This window comes from Pan troglodytes, chromosome 7, assembly GCF_028858775.2.
Source record: "Pan troglodytes isolate AG18354 chromosome 7, NHGRI_mPanTro3-v2.0_pri, whole genome shotgun sequence".
Lineage (NCBI taxonomy): Eukaryota > Metazoa > Chordata > Mammalia > Primates > Hominidae > Pan > Pan troglodytes.
The window spans coordinates 68,969,184-68,991,280 of NC_072405.2; the positions used below are offsets into that span (position 1 = coordinate 68,969,184).

Sequence of the window (22,097 nt, forward strand, 5' to 3'; positions counted from 1 at the left end):
CAAACTTAAGGCTAAACCCATTTAAAATCCAATAAACACCAAGGAGGGCTGTTGCTCTGGACTTTCACAGCTTCTTAGAACCTGCAACTTTTTCAGGTAGCTAATTGCTTCTTCCTATCTGCTTCCCCAGAAAGGAAGCCCCCAAATGCCCCAGAAGACAGACCTAAGTAAGTGAGAGAGTATGTTTGAGAAGACACTCAGGAATTACCCCGAGCATGCCTTGTGTCCAATGTGCACTTATAATGTGGCTATTGAGTAATATAAAGATGTAACTTAAATGTAAAATATACACCAGATTTCAAAGACTTAATATGAAAGAAAAAAACAGAAATATAACAGAAAGAACAACAGATACAGAAGTGAGCAAAATAATATTTTTCCCCCAAAAGGTACATACTTTTTGGTGTGGAATAGATGGAGAATAAACAAAAACCAGCCAGGCACAGTGGCTCGTGCCTGTAATCCCAGCAGTGTGAGGCCGAGGTGGGAGGATTGCTTGAGGCCAGGAGTTCAAGATCAGCCTGGGCAAAACAGTAAGACCCCAAATCTAAAAACAAAAGCCAAAACCTGTGTAGCATAATGCCAGGTGAGGAGAAGTTTAGAAAATACAAAGTGGGTAAAGGAATAGAAAAGAGTGGGGTCAGGGAACACTCTTCAGATAGCAGGGCCCAGGACAGCCTTTCTGGAAAGTTGACACTTGAGCAAAAGCACAGGATGCCCCATCTAGCACCCTTGAGTACAAGGACAAATACCAAGCCTTCATGCACCCCAGCTCCCATCCAGAGAGGCACAAAGGTGGCCATCTCCTTGACACTGGCTGGAAACACCCCGGGAAGCAACTCAGCAATTATCTACGGTCTTCACACTCTGCAGTCCTCTGGAGAAAATAATAGTGGAAGCTACAAAAACATCTCACCCTTGAAAAGACTGCCTTGTGGCCGAACATTAAAACATTTTCCTAGATTTACTAAAAACAAAAGACCGACTAGAGCTTTTGGAGTCCCCTGTCCTAGACACATGCCTATGCTGAAATATTTTTCTCAGTATTAGAAATAATAAGAATTGTTATAATTACCTAGTTAAATTTTTTCCTAAAAAATAGAAGAAATAACCGAGCAATAACCAAAGTTTAATGTGATATGTTCACTAGCATTATTATTATTATTATTATTTTGAGACAGAGTCTCACTCTGTCGCCCAGGCTGGAGTGCAGTGGCGTAATTTCGGCTCACTGCAACCTGTGCCTCCTGGGTTCAAGCGATTCTCCCGCCTCAGCCTCCTGAGTAGCTGGGATTACAGGCGCACACCACCACACCTGGCTGATTTTTGTATTTTTAGCAGAGATGGGGTTTCACCATGTTAGTCAGGCTGGTCTTGAACTCCTGACCTTGTGATCCACCCACTTCGGCCTCCCAAAGTGCTGGGATTACAGGCGTGAGCCACTGTGCTCCGCCCACTAGCATTATTTTTAAATAGCTATATTTTAAATTTTGATGAAGCTAATAAGATGTTCGAATTTAACAAGATAGAAGAGTTTAAAATGAAAAACAACAATTCTTTTTTTCAGGCCTCCATAATCTCAATTCTGTGTATCAGAGGCACTATATTAACTATGATAATTTTTTTATTTTTAGTTTTTCTGATAGTTACCTGCTCTCTAAATAATAGGCTTAAATCACTATAGTTTGATACATCAAGTCTCAACACCTATGGACTTTCTAAGGCACGACAACCTTCCTCTCTCCTCCCCTCCTGCCACTGAAGGTAAGAATCGTTCCTTCCTCTTTTGATTATCTTTTAACTTAAATACTGCATATAAATATGCAAATATCTCTTGAGCTCTCACGTGGTAAAAAGGGATTATTAGTGGTCTTTTTCTTTCTTCTTTTTTTTTTTTTTTTTTTGAGACTGAGTCTTGCTCTGTTGCCCAGGCTGGAGTGCAGTAGCGTGATCTCCACTCACTGCAAGCACCACCTCCCGGGTTCACTCCATTCTCCTGCCTCAGCCTCCCGAGTAGCTGGGACTACAGGCACCTGCCACCATGCCTAGCTAATTTTTTTTTTTGCGTTTTCAGTAGAGACAGGGTTTCACCGTGTTAGCCAGGATGGTCTCGATCTCCTGACCTCGTGATCCGCCCACCTCAGCCTCGCACAGTGCTGGGATTACAGGCGTGAGCCACCACGCCCAACCTCTTTCTTCTTTTCTCCCCACCTTACCTTATAACTTCCAGCACTACTTTAAGTACCTTGACTTACTTTTTCTTGTCAGTTTTGATAACACTTTCTTTTTGTGTGTGTATACATAATCAAGTCTTCTTTCCCTTGTTATTTGATCTGAAAATCTGAAAATCAGCAAACCGTATTTATGTTATTATGACTATGTAATATTATTGTCTGTACAGCCAAGTATTATTATTACATTCCAAATTTTCGTGTTCTTTAAGAGTTTCTCCTCCTCCTCCTCCTCTCCCTTTTCCTATTTCTCCTCTTTCTTCTGCTTCAGTTGCTTCTTTGCATTGCTTGCCTTTATCAAATCTTTACTTTTCCAGTTTCTCAAAGATCCCACAAATCGTCAGCCTCCCATTTTTCCAGATCTTTCCCTCTTTGTGCCTCCATCTAGACTGAGGGTCTGCAGATGTGCTCCTTAGCTATGATGCGGGAACCTCATTTTGTTATTCCTCTGAGATGGACCCCATGCCTTCTTTCTTGATTTACTCCCTTCATTAGCTGGACCATGTCCTCCAAGTAACTCCCTAAGAAACTATATGGAACAAGTAAACCTAAATCCTACATACCTGAAGAGCTGTTCATTCTACCCTCATTCTTGATTGAGAGCTTTGCTGAGTATATAATGTGAGATTGAAAATAGTTTTACCTTGTAACTTAGAATGTGCATTCCAGCTGGGTGCAGTGGCTCACGCCTGTAATCCCAGCAGCTTGGGAGGCCAAGGCAGGAGGATAGCTTGAGGCCAGGAGTTCAAGAACTGCTTGTGCCACGCCCAGGAACTCAAAGCTGCAGTGAGGTAAGATCGCATCACTACACTCCGGCCTGGGCAACACGGGGCAGCTCTGTCTCTTAAAAAAGAAAAGAAGAGAAAGTTCACACCACTATTTGTTAGAAATCCAGGGTTGCTGAGGGGAAGTTCAAAAGATAGTCTGATTTTTGTTCTTTTATAAGTGACCTTGTTTTTTTGCTTATTTGTTTTCTTTATCTCTGGAAATTTCTTGTTCTCTTTTAATATTTTTCTGGAAACTTTACAGTGGTAAGTTGAAATGAGTCTATTATCTATTCATTGTTCTGGGAAACTAGTGTCATTCAGCTGTAGGAAAACCTATTTTGTTATTTCTTGAAATATTTCCTCCCACCCATTTTTTCTGTACTGTCTTCCGAGATTCCTATTATAGGTTGCGCATTCCTGAAATCCTGAAAATCTGAAATCCAAAATGCTCTAAAATCTGAAACTTTTTGAATGCCAACATGATGCCACTAGTGGAAAGTTGAAAGTTTCACACCTGACCTCATGTGATGAGTCGCAGTAGAAACACAGGCACATAACACAAAGTTTATTCAGCATTTCCAGAGGGAAAAAGATCTTCCCAGCTCCCTTTAGTGTCATTATCTTTTCCGCACACTCCCAGAATCCCCCATGCAAGCACGCCCACAGGAAGATAAAGCCCCACCTGCCAGTGGTTCACCACCAAAATACAATTGTGTTTGTTTTTAAATGTGCCAATTTTAGTTGCTATTTTAATTACAAAACAAACATGTTATATACCCGTAAAATACAAAGGCAAAAAATAAAAGACAAATCGCTTAAAAATACTGTCAAATCAGTTGTTGGTGATGAGCTAGAAAAATTGGTATGGGAGAAGTTTTAAAAATCTAAAAAGATTCTGCACTCGGCCAGGCGCGGTGGCTCACACCTGTAATCCCAGCACTTTGGGAGGCCGAGGCAGGTGGATCACGAGGTCAGGAAATCGAGACCAGCCTGGCTAACATGGTGAAACTCTGTCTCTACTAAAAATACAAAAAATTAGCCTGGCGTGGTGGTGGGTGCCTGTAGTCCCAGATACTTGGGAGGCTGAGGCAGGAGAATGGCGTGAACCTGGGAGGCGGAGCTTGCAGTTAGTCGAGATCTCACCACTGCACTCCAGTCTGGGTGACAGAGCAAGACTCCATCTCAAAAGAAAAAAAAAAAAAAAAAAAAAGATCCTGCCCTCAAATTCCATTGCAGGTGTGCTTATATCCCAGACATTTTAGAAATTATAAATGAGGCATTATAGATGTATTTTATGCAAAAAAAAAAAAACACTACAAAACTTCCAATCAATGGACTCATAATCAATGAACTCATAATCAAAGAAGAGCTCTGGACTTATATCAAATGACTGACTAATGAAGATAATGTTATATATGTGGGAATGAAGTAAAACTTTGTGAAGTGATAGTTAATTAAAATATGGCAAGCATTTATTACAGTACCTGACACACCAACATTACATAAATAGTGGGCATTATTGTTAGTTAAAGTGGTTTTTTTTGGTTTTTTTGAGAAAGAGTCTTGCTCTGTCACCCAGGCTGGAGTGCAGTGGCATGATCACCGGTCACTTCAGCTCAACCTCCTGGGCTCAAGGAATCCTCTACCTCAGCCTCCCAAATAGCTGGAACCACAGGCTAGTGCCACCACATTGACTAATTTTTTGTACTTTTTGTAGAGACAAGGTCTCACTATGTTGCCCAGGCCAGTCTTGACCTCCTGACCTCAAGCAATCTTCCCACCTCAGCCTCCTCCCAAAGTGCTGGGATTACAGGCATGAGCAGGCAGAGGTTTGTTATTTTACTCGACAAATACTGATTAAGAATCCAACTCTGGGCAAAAGGGAGCTGAGGGGTGGGGGCACCGTGGCACAACTGGCTTCAGCGATTGCAAACAAGATGCAGGACCCCAACGCAGACACAATTCTTTCAGACTTTCCTTGGCAGGCAAGATGCCCTTGTGTAAGATGTAATTTCCCGCCAAGGAAAGTCTGAAAGAATTGGAGAAAAAGGCAGAAGAGTAGCAGTGTGTCCTCTAGCAGTCAGTGGTAAAAACATATGAAGATATGACTTTGAAGAGCTGGAGGGTTGTGAAGACAAATGTAATGAGAAGAATGAACATGCTATTGAAATGTACAGACAGCAGAGACTGGGTGAGTGGAAAGTAATTAAACTGAAGAATAAATGTGGAGAAGTCTTCGAGGTCTCAGGAAAGGATTATGTTCAAGAAGTTACCTGGTGAGGGTTTGTGGGTCATCTTGCACCTTTACAAACAAGGACTTCCCCTCTGTGCCTTGATCAAACAGCACCTCAGTGGACTTGCCAGGAAGTTTCCTGATGTCAAATTAATCAAAGCCATTTCAACAACAACCTGCACACCCAATTATCCTGATAGGAATCTGCCCACGAAATTTGTTTACCTGGAAGGAGATATCAAGCCTCAGTTTATCCGTCCTCTGGTGTTTGGCGGCATGAACCTGACAAGAGATGAGTTGGAGTGGAAACTGTCTCAATCTGGAGAAATTAACACAGACTTGGAGGAAAACCCTAAGAAACCAACTGAAGATGTGTTGCTGTCCTTAGTGTGGCGCTCTGTCCTCATGAAGAGGGACAGTGATTCCAAGGGTGACTGAGGCTGCAGCTGCTGTAACTTGCTGAACTTTCTTGTGACAAATTGTCTGGATTTTTTTAAAAAGGAAAAAGTAAGAATAAATCCTTTTGGGTTTTAGTTTTGTATAGATTATGTTTCAAATCTTTACATTTCAGAAGCAATCATTGCTGGAAATTTTGTTAATTTTTTTGGAACTCTTTTTTTAAATTGTAGTATTTCCTTTAAAAAAATTAAAACCAGCTATTGGTATTAAAGAAAAAAATCCAACACTATTCCAGGCCCTGGGCATACAGTGATGAGAAAAACAACCCAGGACCCTGCCCTGTGGATCTTACCATTGAGAGGGAGAGGCAGACATTGACCAAATTATCAAGTAAATCCTTAATTACAATGTCTGAGAAGGGCTATGAAGGAAAAGTACAGGAGGAAATGACAGCACACATTGGGGTCCTGGTCTACAGGGAGGGTCGCTAGGAAGTCTTTGAACTGAATTTTGCATCATGAGTCAGAGTTCACCAGACAAGGAAAGGGCAGGTTCCAGGCAGAGGGAACAGCATGTTCCAGTACCCTGCAGCATGGAAGACTGGCCCTGGGGCATCTGGAACATCCCAGCCACATGCTGAAGTTTGAATCAGTTTGGAAAAATGATGAATGCAGTAGGGTTCATGCCAACATCTTTTATAGATTCTTTGTCTTTCTGACCAAAAATATATGTTTATGTCTTATCTACATTTTTCTTCCCATCATAATTATAAATTCAAGGAGAAAGTAAGGGAGGAAAAAAAAGAAGAAAAGACAAAGTCATGCATATCTTGGATGTTAAAGGGTAAGTCATAATTTGTCTGCTTCCTCCCAGGTAGAAAGAAGTCCATACAGTTAATTGTGGTCATGTGATTTAGAGAGGTCAGAAGTGTCCATTTTTAATGACTTCTTAATGTGTATAATTCTGGCATAGTCTGTAATCTTCCACAGTGGAATAATACTTAAGACTTCTGTTTGTTTTCTTTCCATTAGTTGCAGCTGTTTTCTACTGTTATTTTATTCAAGTAATTAACACACTGATTTATTTTGTCTTGGCAGCCTGGAGCAACAATGCTAAGAGTACACATTTTTATGTCAAACAAACACACAGACCTTTTGAAAATGAATCACACTGGATTCCTTCTTTCCAGATTCTCCTGAAGTCAAGTAATAAGAATTCTGGGGAATTCATACACTATGGGCCAAAAAGGTTTTACAAACAACAATAATCTGCATAAACTCTTCACTCTTTAAGACCATTCGTCTTAGTCAGCTGATTTTCCTCAGAACACAACCAGTGTGATAAATGTGTGCATGTTCATATTTCAGCCATTGAGGAAGCCTGAAAAGCCATGGTGCTGAAAGTGCATTTCCCATAGTTCCTTGTTGTGAGATCATAAGGGGAAGATGTTGTATTGTGGATAAAATGCTCTGGATCTTAGCTGAGACTAAGTTGCTAAGCAAGCCAGACTTTAAGGTTCAGAAAATTTACTCTGGACAGCAAATCTTAAACTTACAATGGTCTTAATTAAGGAGCAGTGAGTTAAATTGAGTGTTTAGAGGCCAATTTTTTTAAAATTTTGAATAAAGAACATTTGTTCGGTGTGATACTGCCAACAGGATTTTATTCATTGTACTGGTCTCTCTTTACAACTCTGCCCAAGTAAACCAGCCAAATCCCCGTAGCCCATTCCAGAATCACACTGGGAACACCAGCATGAATTAATAGTAAGTCTGAGTTACACAATAATTTGTGAATAGCACCCCCTTAACTGCCAATAAGAATTTGCAAAAACGCTAATGGCTAACCAGGTGTGGCCTAGAAAAAAAATGTTGATGACTTTTAATGCAAAAATTCATGCCCAGCCAAACCAAAGGAACCTTTTTCAGGAGTCATGTGGCCTGGCTTCTCAACTCCGTTTTGTGGCTTATTCTGTGTGGGCTTGCATAAATCAGTTGACCTGTTTATTCCTCTATTTTCTCATCTTTAAAATGAGGGGGCTGTGCTAATCATCTATATTCTTTTTTACTCCAAAATTCTAATTTCACATCTCTACATCATTTCAAGTAGCACATGGTCTCTACATAAATGGATCCTGCTAAATTGATCCTCACAAAACGTTAAAAATTTACTTGTTTAAGTAGGTTAAACATCCCCACATTAGGAACTCTGAATCACATTCTCCCTATTAATTTTCTCATAAATAGCACAAAAGTAAGTTGCAACCCAGTTTTGCCTGCAATATCATAAAATCTAAATTAGTTGAATTTAAACCGGTGAAATGTGGTGAAATGTTAAGTGTCATTTAAAATTTAAATTAATTGTGCATGTTCTGTCTTGGGTCCTTGTCTCTTTCTCTACACCATCTGCCCGGGAAATTGTAAATTGCCCAAGTTTCCACAGATATTCACAACTCCTGAGAGTCTAATTCCAGACAATTTCTCCCCTGAGCTCCAAACTAATATTTAATACTAATAGTTTCCACTTCTTGAGTGCCTCTTACAAGTCTGGTACTGAGTATGATTCTAACCACTTGGCCTCTACCTTTATAATACTCCTACTAAGTAAACATTGCTATCTCCATCATCAAGATGGAGATCAGAGAGTGATCAAGGCACACTTTGATCACTTGTCACTTGTCAAAGCCATCATTGTAATACAAGTCTTCCTGGCTCAGACATCCATGCATTTTTTTTTTTTTTTTTTGATGGAGTCTCACTGTCACCTAGGCTGGAGTGCAGTGGTGTGGTCTCAGCTCACTGTAACCTCCACCTTCTGGATTCAAGTGATTTTTCTGCCTCAGCCTCCTAAGTATCTGAGACTACAGGCGTGTGCCACCACACTCAGCTAACTGTTGTATTTTTAGTAGACGTGGGGTTTCACTATGTTGGCCAGGCTGGTCTCGAACTCCAGACCTCGTGATCCACCCACCTCAGCCTCCCAAAGTGCTGAGATTACAGGTGTGAGCCCATGTGCCCACCCCAGACATCCATGCTCTTTCCACTGTTCCACAAAGGTGAACGACATCAGTAGAAAGGCAGGATATTAAACCATGGTTACTGTTCCCAATGACAGTCTTCTTTTGGGCATAGAGAAGTGGGGGTTGGAGGAAAGGCACCATCCAGTGAGGACGAGGTATGGAATCTGAGATCAAGAGCCATGGCAGGCAGACTGGGAAGGCAGTTCTGGGCAGGGAGGGCACAGCTTTGTGGGCCAGGACAGGGAAAGTCAGCTGCCATAACACATCATGGGGTTGGCTGGTTGCGGTGGCTCATGCCTGTAATCCCGGCACTTTGGAAGGCCGAGGCAGGTGGATCACCTTAGGTCAGGAGTTCAAGACCAGCCTGACCAACATAGTAGAAGCCTGTCTTTACTAAAAATACAAAATTAGCCAGGTGTGGTGGTACATGCCTGTAATCCCAACTACTCAGGAGGCTGAGGCAGGAGAATCACTTGAACCCAGGAGGCAGAGGTTGCAGTGAGCTGAGATCGCGCCACTGCACTCCAGTCTGAGGAACAAGAGTGAAACTACATCTCAGAAAAAAAAAATCATGCAGTTGTCAAGAGGGAGCAGGGGGTAATGCCTATCATCTGATAGGAATATATGGAATAGATTTCATATTTTAAGAGAAGCATTTTGGAAGTTACTTTAAAACTGTTTTGGGAGATTTTTTAGAGGTCTTGCTCTGTTGCCCTAGCTGTGCAGTGACACTACAGCCTCAAACTCCTGGGATCAAGCCATCCTCCCACCTCAGCCTCCCAAATTGCTGGGATTACAGGTGTGGGGCACCATGCCGGACCTGAAAAGCTTTTAAAGCTGAAATTGGATTATCTCACTCTTCTGTGCCACACTACTCCCTGACTAGGGTCAAAGTCTTCCCAGTGGTGGTAAGACCCTGCCTGCCCCTGCTGCCCATGATCACTGACCTCATCTCTTAATAAGGCCTTCTTCTCACCCTCCTCCAGCCTCACCAGCCTCCTCCCCTCTCACATCCAGCAGACACACTCTAACTCAAGGCCTTTGCACTGCTTTTCCCTCTGCCAAGAACACTCGTCCCCCAGGCATTTGTGAACCTCACTCCCTCGCCTCCTTCTGGATGTTGTTCAAATGTCTCCTCTGCAGTGAACCATATCCTAGACCACCTTATTGAAATCTGCAAACCTCTTCCTTTCCTGTGCCACACACAGATGCCCTCCTCAATACACTGTTGCTGTTTCATGTTTCTCCAAAGCCTCATTACACGCTCACAGACTGCTGTGGGTTGAATTAAGTCTCTCTAAAAAATGTTGCAGTCTTAACCCCCAGAGCCTGTGAAGGTAACATTATTTGGAAAGAGGGTCTGCTATGGTTTGGCTGTTTGTCCCCAAAATCTCATGTTGAAGTTTGATCCCAGTGTTGGGGATGAAGCCTGGTGGGAGGTATTTGTTTTGTGGGGACAGGTCCCTCATGAACGTTTGGTGCTGTCCTCACAGTGTTGAGTTCTAGCTCTATTAGTTCCCATGAGCACTGATTGTTAAAAAGAGCCTGGCACTTCCTCCCCTCTCTCTCTTGCTTTGGCTCTGGCCATGTGACCTCTGCAAGGCTCCACTTTGCTTCCTGAGGCCTCACCAGAAGGAGATGCTGACACCAGGCTTCTTGCACAACCTGCAGAATTGTGAACCAAATAAATCTTTTTTCTTTATTAATTACCCAGCTCAGTATTCCTTGTAGCAACACAAAAGTGGACTTAGACAGGATCTTTGTAGATTATCAACTAAAGATAGGTCATTAGAGTGAGCCCTAATCCAATACAATTAGTGTCCCTATATAAAAAGAAATTTGGATACAGGGACACACAGGAAGAACACCACACAAAGATGAAGGCAGAGATCTAGGTGATGCTCCTACAAGCCAAGGAACACCAAAGATTGCCAGCAAACCACCAGCAGCTGGGGATAAGACCTGGAACAGATCCTTCCTCACCGCCCCCAGAAGGAACCAACCCTGCTGACACCTCAATCTTGGACTTCCAGCTTCGAGAATTATGAGACAATAAACTTCTGTTGCCTAAACAACACAGTTTGTGGTACTTTGTTATGGCAACCTTAGCAAACTGAAACATATACTATATCATTTGCCTGGGTTTTTTATTTATTACCTGTCTTCATCCCACTCCACCTGCTGCCTCCAAAGGTGAGCTCTACATAGGTAGAGATTTGTTTGTTTCTTTTTGCTCTTATATCCCAGCAGTATGTATTTGTTGAATGAACAAACAATTGCCCCTCAGACCACATTTCTAGTCTTTTCTCCCACCTTTCCCCAAGACAAAGTAATTTCAACTTTTACCGTAAATACCATGGACTTTGACACCCCCTTAACTTTGCTGAGGTTTTCTCTGCCTCGGATGGCCACTTGCCCTTCTCTCCCTGTCAAGGTCTCCTTATCATTTAAGACATATCCATGTCATTCCTTCAGTGACAAACTCCCTTCCGTCCCCTTTTCTGTTTTATTATCCACTGTGGATGTGGCTCTTTGCCTGTAAACAGTGGCCTCCTTGAGTTCTGGGACCATATCCCATTAATCTTTGTAGCCCCAGAACCTGGCCCTGTGTCTGGTACATCAGAGGTGCTCAGTCAATGTTTGCTAGATTGAATTAAATCTGTATCCTGCAGCTTTCACTCTTGCTGCCCTTCCCTAGACTGCTAGCCACAGCAGGGTACAAGAGGATTAGAAGGAACTTTGCAGAGCAGAACTCAGATTAGGGCATTCGAGCGCTACAGGGCTGCGCCTCTCTGCAGAGTCTTTGTCTTCATGCAATCTCTTGAGAGTTTCCTAAATTGTAACAGTCGGCAATGTTGTATCCAAATCACTCAGCTAAGCCTTCAGAGGCATTTGCCAGAAATCACACCAACATAAACAGCTCAATCAAAGAAGGAGTGCAAATCCTCCTCCTTTTTATAAAGTGGAGCAAGTATCCTGTTGGAAAAAAAAAAAAAAAGAAAAGAAAAAGACAGTCATTTGAGACACCACTTCCCAGGTTGCTGGGCAAGAATATGCTGGCTTGGATTACAGGTAATAGTCCTGTCTGTTTTCCTTTCTGCCCTAGTTCTTTCTAGTGGGTGGAATAAAGACCCAATGTTTTCACCCATCTTTGCAAAAAGGATAAACCTGAGCCACCTCCAGAAATGAAGCAGGCATTGTGGGATTTTCTGGGTTTTGGTTTTTTTTTTTTTTTAAGACATGGGATGTTGCTATGTTGCCCAGGCTGGAGTGCAGTGGCTATTCACAGCTTCTATCATGGTGCACTGCAGCCTCAAACTCCTGGGTTCAAGCGATTCTCCTGCCTCAGGCTCCAGAGTAGCTGACACGACACTACAGGCACATGCCACCAAGAAGGTGAAGGGTGTGTTTGGTCAACATTCATTTAGACTCTTTGAATATTCCTGTGGGTGTGATCTGAAAAGCCTAGAACAGGCTCAGCTTCCCAGAAATTCTAACTGAATGGGACTAAAATATCGAACATGCATTCTAAGGACTCACTATTGGTTGTCAGAGGGTTATCTGCCCCTCTCTGCTTTCCAAGAGGCATTAGCTCTCAGAGTCTTGCAGTCATTACTAAAACAACAGAATAGGCCCTAGGAGACACAGAAAATGCCAAATAACATAATTTAGATCTTCACTGCTTGTGGGTACTATCATAGCTAGGTTAGCTTCAAATTCATAAGAATAAATAACTTCATTAACTTTCATTGTATGCATTTAATTGTAACCTGTTTAAAAATGCTGAGTTAATCATATTCAATAGGTCATTCAGTTATAGACACAAACTATGAGCATATTCAGTGCTGAGGTCTGTGCTTTTCTTTAAATCCATCACAAAAGGGTGCCCCTGCCAAGCATGGTGGCTCATGCTTGTAATCTTAGCACTTAGGGAGGCCAAGGTGGGAGAATTTCTTGAGACCAGGAGTTCGAGACCTGGGCAACATAACAAGACCCCGTCTCTACAAAAAATTTAAAAATTAGACAGACGTGGTGGTTCATGCTTGTAGTCCCAGGTACTCAGGAGGCTGAGGCAGAAACATCACTTGAGCCCACGAGTTCAAGGTTGCAGTGAGCTGTGATCATGCTAGCCTGGGAGAGAGCGAGACCCTGTCTCAAAAAGGGGAGGGGGGAGTAACTCCTGTTTTTGACTTATTCAGTAGAAACTGTACTTTGAATATACATACAACCATTCTGTTTTTCACTTTCAATAAAAATTCAATAAATTACATGAGATCTTCAACACTTTATTTAAAATATGCTTTGTATTAGATGATTTTGCCCAACTGCAGATAATGTAAGTGCTCTGAGAGTGTTGAAGGCAGGCAAGGCTAAGCTGTGATGTTCAGTAGGTGAGGAGTATTCGATGCATTTTCAACTTAAACAGTGTGTTCGACATATGATGGGCTTATTGGGAGATAACCCATCATAGATTGAGGAGCATCTGTATATTTTGTGTTTATGGCTAAAGAACTGTCCTCAAATTCTTAATAATTCAATTCAGCCCTCCACTTGGTCCCCTAAATTCACTGTGGAGACACATATTTGCATGCATGATCAATCTTTGTGTATTGGCCCCATAATACCTCGAGCTACTACTACTATTACCATAATAATAATTATTATTATTATTATTACTACTATGGCATGGACAGGCCTTTGTCCAGTGGGACTGGTGGTTCTTAACAAGTAGCTAATCACAGTCACCTTTCAGATCAAAGAAAGGCAGTAGCTTCTCTCCAGAAATGCTTCACATGCTTCACACTCTATTTTATCTATAATTTTAGGAGGTGCAAAAAGTTAATATCCCTCTAAAGCAGCTGTCAGCAAACTTCTTCTGTAAAAGCCAGATAGTAACTATTCTAGACTCTGTAGGTCAAGAGGTAAAATCTTGGACATTATGTATGTACTTATATAATAAGAGAAAATAAGTTCCCACACACTTTAATTGATAAAATTCAAAATATAGTAATAATAATTGAGTATAATCTTTCTGTAATACAAGTCTACTAATGGGAAGAATGGACGTGGTGTGGAAGGAAAAACAGCTCACCTAATTGTGATTGGAAGTTAGCATTCCCTATCCCCAAATCCATGGCAGATGTTTGCTTATAGGAGTGATTCTTAGCTTGAGGGCCTTAGGAGTGCAGGCAGTGGGCTGGATTTGGCCTAAGGGCTGGTTTGCTAATCTCTGCTCTAAAGAGCTAGAGACCGAGGTCTAGGCTATTTTCAGGAGACCCTGCTGTGACTGTGCGTAGGGCTGACCCTAACTAGATGCTGCTCTTGGCTCTGGACCCTGGTGACAGGAAACAGGCCTACACAGCAGCAACCTCCAGAGCCAGCAAGGATTCCTGGTACAATGTTCTCGAAGCAGGGCTGGCTGCCTGCTAAATTGGGGCCACATTCCCACTGCTTGGAGCTGCAACCAGGAATGTGCGGTATACTAAATTCTATTAACCTACATTCTATGACCTCCATAAAACTGTCTCCATACTCAGCAAGAATAACAATGCATAGGGAAAGAAATTCCTCTGCCCGGTGTTTGAAAATTGAAATGTAAAAAGCACATCAATGGATAAGACTTTTTAATGAATAAAATTGTTTTCTTAATCTGCAGTTATCTTTCAATCAATAGTCACTTTCAGAAAAAAAAGACCATCTTGAAATTTTTTTTAAAGCTTAGAATAAATCACAATAAACTAATCAAGAGGCAGTGTTCAGCAAAAACGATTATGTGAAAATGTTAGTCTTGTCCTCACACAGTTCATCTCTTCCTACTTAAAACATTCAACAGTGGTAACAGTCAATCATGAGAGAAATGTAATTCTATATAATGTTTTCAGGCCTAAAATGTATGAAAAGCTTAGGCCACAAAGAAGAATCATAAATGCATTTCATTGTTGGCTGGAACCTATCATTTTATTTCATTAATGGTTAAATAAATAAATAAATAAATGCAACTCCCTTGATTCTAGAGGGGCAGCACGGTTTGTGGCAAACTTGGTGCAAGTTCTCCACCTAGTGGATATTTTGAAAAGTGTAATAAAATGTAAATATGCATGCCTGTTTGTGATACAGACACAAAGACACCAAGAGTAGTCGTGACCGGACTCCATATCAGTCAGTGACATCCTATCAGGTGTTCATCTTTTTTCTTTCCCATTTTTTTCTCTTCCACCCAGGCGCTACAGAGTTCAATGTGATCCATCTGCCCCAGGCGGTCGCTTAGACGGATTGCTCCATGCCGGAGTCTCAAAAATGGGCCCATGCCTTTCCTGGAATCCGGCACCACGGCTATTCCAACTGCAGTGCTGCCATGCCACCAGCATGGATGGCCAATGACAAGGCTGGCTGGCTTCTGCGGAGTGAGCCCTTCTCTCTTCCTGCTTGTTCAGTGCCTCAGGCATGGTGGATGCTCTCTGGCAGGCTCCGATGAGAGAAACCAAGACCTTCATGCCAGTGCCCAGCCACTCGCTTCTACCCCAGACCTGCTTGTCCCTGATGGTCCAGGCTTTCTCCTTGCAGGCCTAGGCCCACCAGCCCAGCCGTCTGCCCCAGTTCAGGAATCCCTGCCACTCTCCTTAGCGCTCAGTTGATGATGGGGCGCACTGCCCAACTCACCACCCCTTGGCGTTCCTATCACCTCTGTGTTTCAGGGCCAGCCTGAGAGAAGCTGCAGCGCAGCAGTAGTCCAGTGTTGGCTTGCATCTTATCCCACGCTGACCCATCCACAAACTAAGTTTGGCCTTTCTCCTCCTCCACCAGCGATCAAGAAGGACCCCCACCATGCAGACAGAGTAAAAAGAGGAAGAACCGGTATGCCTGTGGTGGAAGAATGAGGGTCTGAAATCCCGCCGTTGGTTTTTTTTTTTTTTCCTACTCTTTATTTTTCTCAAAACTTTAAAAATGCAATCTCAACTTTTGTACCTCAAACTGATTCTAGTACTAGAACTCCTATGTTAGGTAATGAAATGGGGAAGAGCGTGAGTGTAGGAAGAATAGGAGAGGGATATGAAATGATTGAAAGGAAGAAATAGCTGCATTGGAGGATGTGCCTGGGCCATATCTGGAGAGAGGATGAATGAGAAGAAAATCGAGAACTTTCTCCACTTGCCTTCCATGCTTCATGCTTTTTAAAATTTTTTTTATTTTTAGAGACAAAGCCTTGCTTTGTCACCCAGACTGGAGGGCAATGGCGCAATCATAGCTCACTACAGTCTCCACCTCCCAGGCTCAAGCCATCCTCCCACCTCAGCCTCTTAGTAGCTGAGACTTCAGGTGCACGCCACCATGCCTGGCTATTTTTTTTTTAAAATATTATTTGCAGAGACAGAGTCTCACTGTGTTGCCCAGGCTGGTCCTGAACTGCTAAGCTCAAGCAATCCTCCCGCCTCTGCCTCCCAAAGTGTTGGGGTTACATGTGAGAACCACCAGGCTCAGCCCATTTTTTTTTTTTTTTTTTTGAGAGAGTCTCACTCTGTCGCAACCTCCACCTCCTGGATTCAAGCAATTCTGCTGTCTCAGCCTCCCAAGTAGGTGGGACTACAGGTTCATGCCACCACGTTTGGCTAATTTTTTGTATTTTTAGTAGAGAAGGGGTTTCACCATATTGGTCAGGCTGGTCTCAAACTCCTGACCTCAGCTGATCCACCCACCTCGGCCTCCCAAAGTGCTGGGATTATAGGCGTGAGCCACCACCTCTGGCCTACACCATGCTTTCTGATTTTCTACCTTCCCCTTCTTCTCAGATTCCGTTGGTTCCTCAGGACCCTAAGGGCTGGAGCGTCCCAGAGCACAGTTCCCGGCACACTTCTCTTTCCTTTCCACACTTGGTGGTGTCACCCCATATCGTGGCTTTAAGTATCTTCTCTAGGCTTGTAAGTCCCAAATTTACATCTCCAGCTCAGACCTCCCCTGTCCTGCAGACTTGCATACCCCACTCCCTCCTCGTCATGCCATCTGGATGGCCTGCAGGCATCTCACAACGCAGTCGTCTACAGCTAAGCTTCTGATGCCCCCAGTCTTCCACGTCTCAGTAATGACTTTATTTTTTCCAGTTGCTCAGGCCAAAAATGTGGAGTCATCCTTGACTCCTCTTTTCCCTTCACCCCCACATTTGATCAATAAGCAAATCCTGTCAACAGTGTCTTTAAAACACAGGCAGAATCCAACCATTTCTGCAGTGACCGTTGTGGTTCAAGCCACCATCCACTCCTGTGTGACTATTGCCTCTGAACAGATCTTCTTGCCTCTCTCTTTGCCTTTTCTGTCTGTTCTTCACAATAGAAGCCAGCATTGTGGTGTTAAGCAGAAGTCAGGTCGTGTCAGCCTGGAGTGCTGGTGCATGCCTGTACTCTCAGCTACTCAGGAGGCTGAGGCAGGAGGGTCACTTGAGCATGGGAGTTCAAGGCTACAATTAGCTATGACTGCACTTGTGAATAGCCACTGCAAGGCTGGGCCTGGTAGCTCACTCCTGTAATCCCAGCACTTGGGGAGGCCAAGGCAGGCAGATCACTTGAGGTCAGGAGTTTGAGACCAGCCTGGCCAACAAGATAAAACCCCGTCTCTACTAGAAATACAAAAAAAGAAAAAAGAAAAAATAGCCACTGCACTCCAGCCTGGGCAACATAGCAAGACCCCATCTCTGAAATATAAAAGAAAAATAACGAAAATATATATATGAAATTCAAAAAAAAATGTTGAGAGAGGGTGTCACTCTGTCATTCGGACTGGAGTGCAGTGGCACGATCGTGGCTCAGTGCAGCCTCAACCTCCTAGGCTCAAGTGATCATCCTGCCTGAGCCTCCAGAGTAGCTGAGACTACAGGTGCATACCACCACATTCAGCTAATTTTTTTATTTTTATTTTTTGTAGAGATGAGTTCTTGCTATGTTGCCTAGGCTGGTCTCAAACTCCTGAGCTCAAGCAATTCTGCCTTGGCTTCCCAAAATGCTGGGATTATAGGTGTGAGCCACCGTGCCTGGCTTAAAATAAATTTTTTTTAATCCTATGTTGTTACCTGGGCCTGTGATGCACCCAACCTGACCTCTTTGTTCCTGAACAACGCAATCAAGTCCTTTACACCTGCCCTTCCTGCCACCTGCATGATCTGCCCCAGGAGTCTGCAGCTCCTTTGCTCCTTTCAGATTTTTATTCAGATTTCACCTTCTCTGAAAGGCCTCCCCAATGATCTAATCTAATAAAATTAGATTAGATCTAATAAAATAATCTAATAAAATTAGATTAGATCTAATAAAATAATCTAATAAAATTAGACCCAATTAAGGTCTAATTTTAAATTGAAAAACAAAAATGCTCCACTGTTCTTCTTTGTAGTGGGTTGGATGGTGGCTCCCGCAAAAATATATCTACATCTTAACACCTGGAATCTATGATTGTGCCCTTATTTGGGAAGATGGTCATTGTAGATTAAATTAAGTTATGGGTCTTGAGATGAGATCATCTCAGATTATCCAGGTGGACCCTAAATCCGGTGTGTCCCGATAAAAGACAGAAGAGAAGACACAGAGACCCAGAAGGAGAGGCCATGTGAAGATATATCACTATCCAATATAAAATTTATTTATCAAGTGTACTGACTTTCTACCCTACTAATCTATAAGCTAAGGAAAGCAGAGATGAACAGTTTTGGTCACTGCTGTATTCCCAGCATCTAGAACAATAGCTGGGACCTGATAAGTGTTCCATAAATATTCATTGATTAAGAAAACAAATAGATGAATAAATGAATGAGTGACAGGTCCCCAAATATAGTATCTGAGTAAATAGGAGAATTGTGGATCTATTGATAAACACATAGAAAGAAATCATAAACAGGATTGAGATGGAGCTAGCTACACAAGGTCCACTTGGTAGTTGGTCAGTTTGCTGTGACAGAAGTACCAGTTGAAATCTATCTGCTTTCCCTAATTTAGGATTCATTTGTCCAGCCAGCTCTAAAATAATTTTGAAAGATTTACACTGTTACCTTAATAAGATAATTAATAAGACAAAAACAGAAGAAACATGACAGGTGTTGGAGATATTGAATGGATGTTTGGGTGAAATGTCAGTGTCAAAGATACATAGATTAATAATTAAATTTCAAGTATATCTCCTTCAAAATCCTATTTTAGCCAGCCCCTCTTGCACCAGACATTTTATTCTCTGAGTTCAAAATTGATTTGTTGATTGACTGATGGATTGATTTCACCTCCAATGCTTTCCCCCTTCTATATACCATGGCAATTCTTGTGTTCAGGAAGGCAACAAAGACTCAAATTTTATAAAGGACAAGGGAAGTCCAATAGATCTAGAAGGTCAGCAAATCCAGAGGAGACACTGAAGCTGCAGAACTTCCCCCAGCAGCACTGGCCTTGGAGCACATGTCCTCATCAAGAGATGCCCTTAGCCTGAGCCCTGCAGCAGGAGGGAGACTCTGAGGGGCCTGCACACACTTCAGGACACATAGGACTGGGTGTGGGGTCAGGATGCAATTCCAACCTTGGCCCACCTTAATTCCCCACCCTTTGCACCTCTATTTAATGAGGTATTTCTACCAGTGAGGATGCTTTCCAAAATAATTTTTTCCCATTTTATAAATGTTCCCCTCACTTGTTGAACAAAAAGAATCTCATAATAGCTCATAGGTCTTAAAGGTGGAATAGATCTCACCTGCCTGCATGCGTTTGAAGTTTTAGGACATCTTTCAAATGGTACAGTGGCAGTGAGAGAGATACATATGGGAGTTCATTTTCCTTGTTTACTTTGTGTGATCTGTAGAGTCTCAGTGATCTTGCAGAAGCCAAAAGGCCCTCATGGTTAGCATTTGGTCCTACCGCTTTCACAGAACTGCAGTTATGCAGCAGGCACTGGCCCTGTGCTGGGCTCAGAACACCCCATCTTCTTGCCAGCCAGTAGGAGGCAGCCCGTCTTCACCACACAGCTTCCACCTGAGCCTCAAAGTGTTTTTGAAACCATCAGAGCTGAAAAACAGCCCTCATAAAATCTGAGAAAATATTAGCTTCATGGATGAAATCTGTATTTGGCATTGATTTTTTAATGGGCATTGAGTGATGAGATGAAACATTTTCTTGCAGTATCTGGTATATATTTTGTATCTCAATACTCTGACATGTAATAAAACCATTTTTCTATTTTTTTAATTTTGAGTTTAATTCTGAAGTTAAACCAAAACAAAAAAACTTGAATTGCTCTTAATTACTGTATTTTTCACCATGAGTATTAGATTGTACTAGTATATTTCGCATAGCTTTGAGGTTATTAACATCTTCTTTATGACAGAAATGTTTTTGCTTTATTTAAATAAAATGCCTAGCACCTATTGTGGAAGGAAAGTGACTTCTGAATTCTCAAAACATTTACAGGTAAAAGCAGTCAGTGCAGACTGTTCCTGTACACTTCTTAAAAGAAAGAAGCATTCCTTTATAAGACATTTAGCCACAGACCTGATGACAAATTAAGACCCCCTTGGGACCAAATTGTGGGAGTAATTTTCCACACAAAAAAAGAAATAGACATATTTTATTATTTATATTTTCCTTTCTGTGGAAAATATATTGTTTATATATTACATAGTCATATTAAACCTGACTTCTCAGACCACATTTTAAAATAGATTGCAGTCGTTTTATTGCACGTGTTCTGTATTCACACAAGTCAGAATTTTGTGTATTTGTTTCTCATAAACATCATGCTTTGACCCACTGGAAAGCAAGACTGTGAAGTGACACATGACTCCTGAGCAGGGGCTGCATGCGAGGCATTGAGAGACTTCTCAGAGCTCCCCATGAGCTGAGCTGGCTGCCTGCTCCAGTAGTAATCAGGACCTACCCTATGGAGCTAGAGTTTCATCCCTCTGGGCATGCGCTAAATCACACTAATTCACACAATGCTCCTAAGGGGTGACAATTAATGCACTGTCTCTTCGGGGGCACTTGTATTGCTTACAATGAGTGGATCTCTAACTGGCATGACATGAATCCCAGGGCTATCCCTAAGCCTAGAGGAGAAATTCATAGACAGGACATCTCTAACTCTTGTTGAAGGTTTTCTTGCCTGACTTCAAAACTGCATCTGACCACAGAATCATTACTCACCACCCTGAGAGCTGGAGCCATGAGCTAATCTCGGACGAGTGCAACCACAAGGTAGCTACTTTTTTTTTTTTTTGAGATGGAGTCTGTCTCTGTCGCCCAGGCTGGAGTGCAGTGGAACCATCACAGCTCACAGCAGCCTCGACCTCCTAGGCTCAACCAATCCTCCCATCTCTCAGCCTCCCGAGTAGCTGGAACTACAGGCATACACCACCTCACCTGGCTAATTTTTGTATTTTTTGTAGATACAGGTTTCACCATGTTGCCCAAGTTGCTCTCAAACTCCTGGGCTTAAGGGATACACCTGGCTTCCCAAAGTGCTAGGATTACAGGCATGAGCCACAGCACGCAGCCCTAAATTTCATTCTGGTTAAATTGCACGTTTAGAGTGTCCAATTAGAATAATCTGTAATCCATTTCCACGTGGCCATCAGTTGCTAAATCTTAAATCTGTGTCATTGGACAAGTTTTTGATTTCCCTAAACCCATTTGTTCTTGCGTAAACTGAGGATAATATTGGCAGGGAGTTTGTAATTAGAGTAACGCTAAGATCTTAGCACAGAGCCTGGAACACAGAAAAAGCCCACCAAATGGTAGCTAGTATCATTTCGTGTTATGAGTTGAAACTAATTAGTTCTAGAGTCATCACATCTCAGACTAGAAGGGACCTTCCTGGTCTCCCAGTCCAACTGCGACTCTCCAACACGCAGCCAAGCAGTCGTGTCTGTGCAGGACAGCTTCCAAGATACTCAACATTTGACATAAAACTCTTCCATTGGGACTATTGCCAATAGCGGTGAGGAGGAGGGAAAGTGGTGTGAAGGCATATTTGCCAGAACGGGCTGTATGAAAATATAACCTGACTTTTCTTGCACAGTTGGATTTCTGAGCACAGAAGTGTTGCAAGTTATCCTACTGGAATGGAATGTAAACTACAGTCTAAGGTGTTACTTTGTGAAAGGCACTTTGAAAACAAACCCCCTCTCAAATCTCTTATAAACCACAGCTGTTAAAATCCAGAGGTACCCAGTTAGGTAGTACAGATTTCTTTCCAACACAACTAATAAATGAGAGACTGCTCTGAAAACCTCGGCATGCATCACTTAAGCCTGGGAGCTGCACAGTGACACTCAGCTGGTGCCTGGCACCGGCAGAGATTATCATTGAAGCATTGAAGGTTACGCCAGGAATCACAACATTGCCACCTGCATTCTGGCTGGGAATCACAAGCCTGCCAGGAAAAGTCGATGCAAGCCCTCCATGTCCTTCCTCAGTGCCAGGGGCTGGAGGACA

The 22,097-nt window shown here is 42.5% G+C and overlaps 1 long non-coding RNA gene and 1 pseudogene across 3 annotated transcripts in view; one reads left to right on the forward strand and one right to left on the reverse strand.

Moving 5' to 3' along the window:
• LOC134810876 (uncharacterized) overlaps positions 1 to 22,097 on the reverse strand; it is a 159,108-nt gene that overhangs the window by 24,617 nt on the left and 112,394 nt on the right. For 2 of the 3 annotated variants that reach the window (XR_010159583.1, XR_010159582.1), the window contains exons 3-4: positions 2,875 to 3,074; positions 2,256 to 2,341 (exon numbers count right to left, since the gene is read on the reverse strand). This is a non-coding gene — a long non-coding RNA (uncharacterized LOC134810876). The remainder of the gene's footprint in view (positions 1 to 2,255; positions 2,342 to 2,874; positions 3,075 to 22,097) is intronic. The other variant, XR_010159584.1, reaches the window with a different exon arrangement.
• Positions 3,647 to 5,669, forward strand: LOC472774 (phosducin-like protein 3; annotated as a pseudogene).